General features: G+C 43.9%; 1 pseudogene; it reads right to left on the bottom strand.

Moving 5' to 3' along the window:
• Nucleotides 1-5,986: 5,986 nt before the first annotated feature.
• Nucleotides 5,987-7,171, bottom strand: LOC119511373 (annotated as a pseudogene).
• Nucleotides 7,172-8,181: the final 1,010 nt, after the last annotated feature.

Genomic DNA, 8,181 nt, shown 5'->3' with positions numbered 1-8,181 from the left:
TAGGGTCCTGGGTTCACCCATGGAAGGAGTCAGTCTCAAGTGTGGATGATGTGGGGGTCAGGAACTCTGTTCTGGCCCTACATCTGTGGCCCTCACCTGTTGTGCTGGTTTGGATGTATGATATCCCTCAAAACACCATGTTCTTTAATGCAATCTTGTGGGGGCAGACATAATAGTGTTGTTTATGTTGGAATTTTGGATTAGGTTGTTTCCATAGAGATGTGACTCACCCAATCATGGGTAATACCTTTGATTGGATTATTTCCATGGAGCTGTGGCTATGCCCATTCAGTGTAGGTCTTGATTAGTTTACTGGAGCCCTGTAAGAGCTCAGACAGAAGGAACACAATGCTGCAGCCAAGAGATACATTTTGGAGATGGCTATTGAAAGTAGGCTTTTGCTAGTCTGAAGTTTGCCTGGGAGAAACTAAAAGAACACCCCCAGATACCTAGAGAGAAACATCCTTGGAGAAAGCCATTTTGAAACCAGAGCTCTGGAGCAGGTGCTAGCCATGTAGCTGTGCCTTACCAGCTGACAGAGGTTTTCTGGATGCCATTGGTATTCTTCAGTGAAGGTACCTGTTCCAGTTTGCTAATGTTACCAGAATGCTAAATACCAGAAATGGATTAGCTTTGATAAAGGGGGTTTATTTGGTAGCACAGTTACAGTCTTAAGGCCATAAAGTGTCCAAGGTAAAACATCTGCCATAGGGTACCTTCACTGAATGATGACCATTGGCATCCAGAAAACCTCTGTTAGCTCAGAAGTCACATGGCTGGCATCTGCTTGCTCCCAGGTGGCATTTCAAGACGGCATTCTCTGAAATGTTGCTCTTGGGGCATTTTGTCCTCTCTTAGCTACAGCTGCTCTCTAAAATGACAGTCATAGCTGATCTGAAGTCCTTCTGTGAACTCCTTTATATACCTCCAGTGATCCAATTAACACCCACCCTGAATGGGTGGGGTAACAAATCCATGGAAATTACCCCATCAAATATTTCACTCACAGTTGATTGAATCACATCTCCATGGAAACAGTCAATCAAAGGATTCCAATCTAATCAACACTAATATGTCTGCCCCCACAAGATTGCATCAAAGAATATGGCTTTTGGTGGGATGTAATACATCCAAACTGGCTACATTTGATGTTTTTGTTTGGACACTTTTATGGCCATAGGATTTTAACTTTGTAACCAAATAAACCCCCTTTATAAAAACCAATCCATTTCTGGCATTTTGTCTAATGGCAGCAATAGCAAACTGGAACACCTGGGGTCTGCAAGTGGGCCAGGCACCTGTGCAGCTTGAGTTTACAGGGAGGGAGCTGGTAGCTCCTCTTCAGACTGAGGACAGAGAGGTGGTGGGGGAGAGGGGGGAGCACAAGGGTTGCTTCCTGGAGGGAGCCCTTGAGGAGGGAGCAGATTTGGTGGTCCCTGTTCTCATAACCTTCCTCTTCACTATCCTTGTCCTGGCACCCACCACCCTCTTCCCTCTGCCTAGAGGGTCTGAAGATCTGGTGCATTTCTAGAGAGGTTCACTGGAAGCTCCAGGATTTTGCCTTGAGTGTGGGCAGCAGCCTCAACAATTACCAGAAGGTGAGAGCAGAGGGCAGAGATGCTTCCCCCAGGCTGTCCCCTCCCTGGGGTGTTCCAACCCATTAACCTACTGCTCCCACCTAGAATGCTCCCCCACTAGTGCTCTGCCATAGAATGCTCCCCCGCAAACTGATCCTCTTAGCATGTTCCCACCCCCAGAAATCCCCAAGTATATCCCCTAAAACCCATACTCCCACAATGCTCCCCCTAGCATTCTTGCCCCAAATTTCATCTCCAGGATATTCTCCTTAGCATGTTCCCCTCTAAAGTACTCCCCCACTGGGTACTTCCACTATGACATTCCTCACCCCCAGAGTGCTGCTTCCCCAGGACACTTACCTCTAACATGCTTCTCTCCCAGAATGCTCATCACCCTAGGTTGCTTACCCCACTTGGCTGGTACCTCCCTGGGGTGTCCCTACCAAGAATCCAAAACAGAGGATGTTTCTCCCCAGGCTGCTTCTCTCCCAAGGGATGCTCCCCTTTGGATGCACCCCTGTGAATTCTCACACCAGGCTGCCTCTCTCCCTGGATGCTTTCTCCATGGGTCTCCCCTCTGGTGACAACCCCAGATCTTCTGATTCTTCCCCAACCACCATATACTGGTAGTTCCCAGACAGGAGTTCATTGTCTGATGGGCAGCCCTCTCCTGACTGGACAGTCTGCATACACAGAGGCTTTGTTTTGCCACATGGAGTGAAAAAATTGCCAATCATGTGGCTTCAATTGATGCAAATTAAGCATCACTTACGTGTAAGCCCTGAGTGCTTACAATGAGGCGGACTAGACACCAAACAAGATTTCACCTCAGGACAGAAGCCCTCAGGTAGCTGTGAGCCCAGCAGGTTGGAAATTCCATACAAGGGGCAGGAGTGAGTGTGAGGTTGGGGCAGAAGGGGTAGGCCAACCACACTGAAGGAGGAGGAGGCAACTTTCCTGGGAGACCCAGGCCTTGGCACCTGCTTGCTTCACACCATCCTGGTTCTTCTCTGAGCCATGGTGCTTCTACCTCAGAGAGAAAAGTCACCAGGTCAGATGCAGAGCCCCTGAGGTCTTGGCCACACCTTGGGAGCTTAAACTCTGTCATTCATCCTTCCATTGAATTATTTATTTTGAAGTTATTTTTTAAGTTCCAAAAGCTTTCCCCTGATCTCTGGCTTTTCCTTCTAATAGATCATGTTATATTTGGGGACTGACCCATGTCCCTCACAAAAGGCATGTTCGGGTCCCAACCCTGGTCCTGTGGGTGTGAACTCATTTAAATGTAATAGAACCTTAGAACATGTTATTACTTAAGATGTGCCCAAATGGAATGTGAGTGAGCCTTAATCCAATATGTCTGAAAGTCCTTATAAATAATGGAAATGGAGATGGATAGAGATGCCATGGGGAGCATCCAGAAGGTGGAAGTTAATGGAACTTGGAAGAGAAAGAAGATGGTGCCATATGCATTACCATGTGACAGAAAAGCCAAAGAACCCCAAAGATTGCTGGCCAGCCAGAAGATACCAACCCTGGAAGGAAGCAAGGCTTCTAGGCTCTGAAACTATGAGTCAATAATTTTCTGTTGTTAAGACAACCCTCTATCTGGTTATTTTTTCAACAACCAGGAAATGAATTCATTACCTTCCTATAAATACAGTATCTTCTTATGTTTCTCTGAGGATGTTAATTAGAATTTTTAAAAATATTCTTCATTGTCCAAAAGGGTCCTTTTGAGATTGGATTATGTTCCTGCTTGTATAGAGAAGGATGCACAGACAGAAAAAGGATAAGTCTCCTCCAGAAGTGATTTTCAATCTTTCCATGTTTGTCTTTCAACTGGCTGCTTTCTTTCACCATTGGAGATACACAAGTGCTTGTCCCTGTTTAACAGTGTGGCTGACATGGGGCCCCATGTCTGTTAATGGGGACAGTCAATGTAGATTTCAGGCTGGGATGAGGGAGCTGGTCTTCATATAATGGACCAGCAAATGTAATTTGCTCACTTTCTTGGTCTTAAAAGATCATTCTCTCCAGGATTCTAGAATTCCCTACCCATGAGTTCCTGCTGACTCCAAGCACTGGGATGCATACAGACACTTAGCCAGAGTTTTGATTCTACTAGCTGCCAAAGCAAACTCCAAGCAACTGGTTGGCTTAAACAAAGAGAATTTATTGGCTCATGATTTCAATTCTAGGGGAAGTCCAAAATCAAGTTGCCATCAAGGTGATGCTTTCTCAAAGAGACTGTGAAGTGTGGGGCTGGCTGCTAAGGATCCATGGTTTGACTTTTCTTTCAGATGGTGATGCACCTGGTGGCATCTCTTGGCTTCTCCTCTCTACTCCAGCTTCCATGGACTTTCAACTTCTGGCTGCCACCTCTAGCCTTCTTTCCCTCTGTGACTTTCCCTCTAAGCCCTTCAGTGATAGGATTAAAACACATCCCTTTTTAACTGGGCTATACCCTAACCGTAGTAAGCTCATTAAAAGGTTGACAGTATGAATTAAATTTAAGAATGTTTTTCTGGGGTACAGAGCTGCAAACCATCACAACCATTTACCCTCTCTTTCCCCACCTTTCCCCCTACCCTGTTCCTCAGCTCTACATCAGATGCCTGTCAGCCATGGGCCTTCTATCTGCTTCCTGAGTTGGCAGAACTTTGGACAATTCACACTTGCTAGTCTCCACCACTGACATTACACAACTTCACTGTTCTGGGCCCATGGCTATTTACTTCAGTTTTTCTTGGAGGAAGATCTAACACATTCTTCTACATGTATGAACCAGACATGGTCATATTAGCACTTAAATAGCATTTCTTTTAATTGAAAGAGCTTTGAAGGTTTCCAGAGAGTAGGAAATAGAGGTAAGGAAAGTTAGAGTCATGGGCCAAATGGCCATGAAGTTATGTTTGATCAGAGAGTACTGCACAGCTGGCCACCAGGGTTAGGAGTTTGCTCTGTGGATGTGAACACCATACAGGGAGGAGGGATGGTTTGGGGCCTGGCCAGGCAAATGTCATTTTGTGTCTGAGATGAGGGGATGTACTTTTGTCTTTTTTCCTTACAACCTTGTAGACTCGGGGCAGTAATAAACCTACAATCTCAAATTGCTTCTTTCCTAAGTTTCTGTCCACACAGAGCTTTTCAAATCCATGGCAGCTTGTCTTTAGTGATGAAAGATACTCTCCAAAATATTTTAGGTAGAGAGAAAGTGGGCAGAGCAAGGTAAAGTAGTCACACCTTATACCTTAATGAGGGCAAGATTAAACCTAAGGTGAAAATGTAAAGGTGAAAGGTAAAACCTGTAGTGACAGGTAAAATGAGAAGGGCAAAGGGCCAGCATCCCAGCCATATGAGGAACCAGCCACAATGGTGGCCTGTGATGTCTTTTGTTCCTTATGGGTGATGGGGTGGAGGTGCACAAAAGCTGAGGTTTAGTCCCTGGAACCTGATACTGGTGTGAGGTCTGCAATTTTCCATAATGACACCTGTGACAAAGCAATTTTTTTTTAATTTATAGAATGTGTTATAGATGTCTTTAGAATTAGACTCAAGAAAGCAGAAAAATATGAGTGTAGAAAAAAATGGAGAGAAAATTCAAAGTATATGGTCTATTAACATTTAAGACTTGCATTTATATTTGTAAAATAATTATTTTCCTGTAGCTCCATTTGTGCATAGGTCTGACTTTTAGATTAAAAATAAAAAAATTCATATATCATGTTCTCAAAACTATACTCTTTCCCATTGTCTGTGCAACTCAGAAAACTTTTAACTTGGTATTGTAGACATGCACTAGAATAGACAGTTCTCCTCTTATTAAAAAGTACAGGCCTTTAAAATGGTAACTAGGCCAAACTCCTATGTTATTCATGCTTAAAAAACACTTAACATTTTGGATATATGCTGATCTTGACAGCAAGAACTGCTATGTCTGTAAGAATGTGGGAGTCAATTACTATAATGTAAATATAAGAAATATATTTATATTCAAATTCAGGCCTCTGAAGAAAAACTAGGTAAGTAGACAATCTTGACTCATCTCATGCAAGGGCCTGAAGAATAGAAGAATAGCAATGAGCTTTAAAATTAGTTTTTCTTTTCCTCAGAAAATCCTACCATTATTGTAGAATGCTCTAGTAAAGAAATTTCTATGCTTATACCATGGAAATGAGATGTAAAATCCACATCAGCTAAGTCACTATTTAAAAGACTCACCTACCTTTCATCATTTATATTAACTAGCAGTCCTATTAGTAAGCAAGTTATTACACAAGACTTACAACAAAAACTTGCAGAAGTTGTTTCAAATGTAAAAACTCATAACATTGAACTTCTTAGATTTTTCATTTGTTTTTCAAATTCAGATTAGAGGAAGCCTTTTTCATTTAAAGCCCTTGTGCTCATATATATTCAAAGGTTTTATCATCACTATTTAGGTATCTTGATTCTCCATGCTTCAAGACAAAAAAAAATCTTCAGTCATAAGTCCATATCTTCCTAGAACTTCATGCAGTTTCACTGGAGGGTCTAAGTAATGCTCATTTGCTAAGACAAAAGTTCCCCAGTGAATTGCCACAGATTTCTCTGTTTGGACATCAGTGTGAATCCTTACAGCTTCTTCTGGGTCTATGTGCTGCCATTTCATAAACCACCTGGGTTCATAAGTTCCAAGAAGAATAGCTGCAAGGTCAAAAGGTTCAAATCTTTTTCCTATCTCTTCAAAAGCGGTGCAATAACCAGTATCTCCTGCAAAAAAGAATCTATTACAAGGTCCCAAGACAGACCAGCTGTCCCACAAAACCTTACTGTCATCCATTAGAGTCCTCTTGCACCAGTGCTGGGATGGTGGAAAGACAAAGGTGACCTTATGTCTGAGGACACAATTCTCCCACTGGTCCAGCTCAATCACATTCTCACAGCCACATTTTTGAATCCAGTCGAGGAGACCGAAAGGCAAAAACCATCTCAACTCATTACTGAATCACCCATTCAGAGCATGACAGAATTGTAGTTCAGGTAATCATAGTGATTTTGACTGATAAGGACCACATCTATTGGGGGCAGCTTGCTTATTGTTCATGGAGGATGATGAAAGCATTTTGGAACCATGTACTGTGATGGTGAAGCATGATGGCTAAAAATGGGATCCATGAGAAACATGAGCTCATCCCCTTCTACCATTACTGTTGCATGTCCCAGCCATGTGAGTCTTAAGCCAGCTTCCTTCACTCCAGCTTCTTTGGAGTCATTGATAAAACAGGACTTAAGCACTGGGAGTTCTTTATCAAGTTCCTCTTTGGAACATGGATTATTGCTGTGATCTTTTTCTATAATCAACCATCTGAGGACATTTGGTGTAGAGAGATTTTTCCAAGTTGGCCAAGGGTTAACAAAGCTCCCATTTTTCCTTTCTTTGGTTTAGTTATATCTTCCTCTAATCTGTAATCCAGTTTGAAGCTTTTCCTAGAAAACCTAGAAGAATCACTTCCTCCAGGATTCCATGCTGAATTCTGACATTTTCTTACTGCTTCTTGAAGATATTGGCTGCTTGTCATCAGGGGCTGGTTGCTTTCATTTTCATCCATGTCCTTTGATGAAAAACTCCAGCAGGGGTGGCCAGGCACATGTGTCACCCTGGCAGGTCCTGCTGCTGCTGCTTGGCTGCAGGCCACCAAAGCAAAATTTTAAGACAGCAAAATCTGACATTGTTTTTGACTCTGGAAGCAAGGACCAAAAGAGCAGAAAGGTGCTGTAGATTGCTGGTGTGACCATGCCTTTCTCAGAGATACTGAGGCCCCAAGAGGGCTGAGGCTGGTGCCCTTGGCTGAGCATTCATGAAAATCCATGCTGCCACCTGCCTCTCTGCTGTGAGATCCTGTTTGTCCCCACAGGACCTATGTTCCTTCCCCCTGGCATTCAGTGGTGCAATTTCTTTGCATGGAGGATTCACTGACCAACCCTGGAGGAACACCTGGAGCCTCTGTCTGGAACAGGGTCCAGACACCAGCTATGGACAAGCAAACATATAGGTAGGGGGCTATCTGGTGATACAGACCCCACTGCAGCTTCTGGATTTCATCCACCCCCGAAGGTAATCCCTGCAAAGCCCTGGGCCTCTGATGATTCTACAGTCCACAAAGATGGGGAGTGAGGGTCTAAGAGGGGACAGCCTCATCCACACACCAGACAGGTCAGCTTTTCCTTGTGGGTTTCTGGAAATGATAAAGTTCTCCTGGTCACTTCTATAAAAAGGAGGAGCAGACAGGGCACCCTGTCCTGTGTCCTGTGCTTCTGAGGTGCCATGACAGTCTCAAGCTCTAGGATGTCCTCTTCCCCATGGTCACTCTGGGCCCTGAAGCTGCTTTCTGGCATGTTCTTTGCTCCACTCAAAGGGCCACCAGTGTTTCTAAGCAGCCAGAATATCCTGACTTCATATCCCAAATTATAGGGTTAAAGGCTGGGAGGGAGAGGCGGGGCAAGATGGCAGACTGGTGAGCTGTAAGTTTTAGTTACTCCTCCAGGAAAGTAGGTAAAAAGCCAGGAACTGCGTGGACTGGACACCACAGAGCAATCTGACTTTGGGCATACTTCATAC

This window comes from Choloepus didactylus, chromosome 16 (genome assembly GCF_015220235.1).
Source record: "Choloepus didactylus isolate mChoDid1 chromosome 16, mChoDid1.pri, whole genome shotgun sequence".
NCBI classification, from domain to species: Eukaryota; Metazoa; Chordata; class Mammalia; order Pilosa; family Megalonychidae; genus Choloepus; species Choloepus didactylus.
Note: the sequence above shows the minus strand (reverse complement) of the source record. Positions and strands in the feature narration are given on the sequence as shown.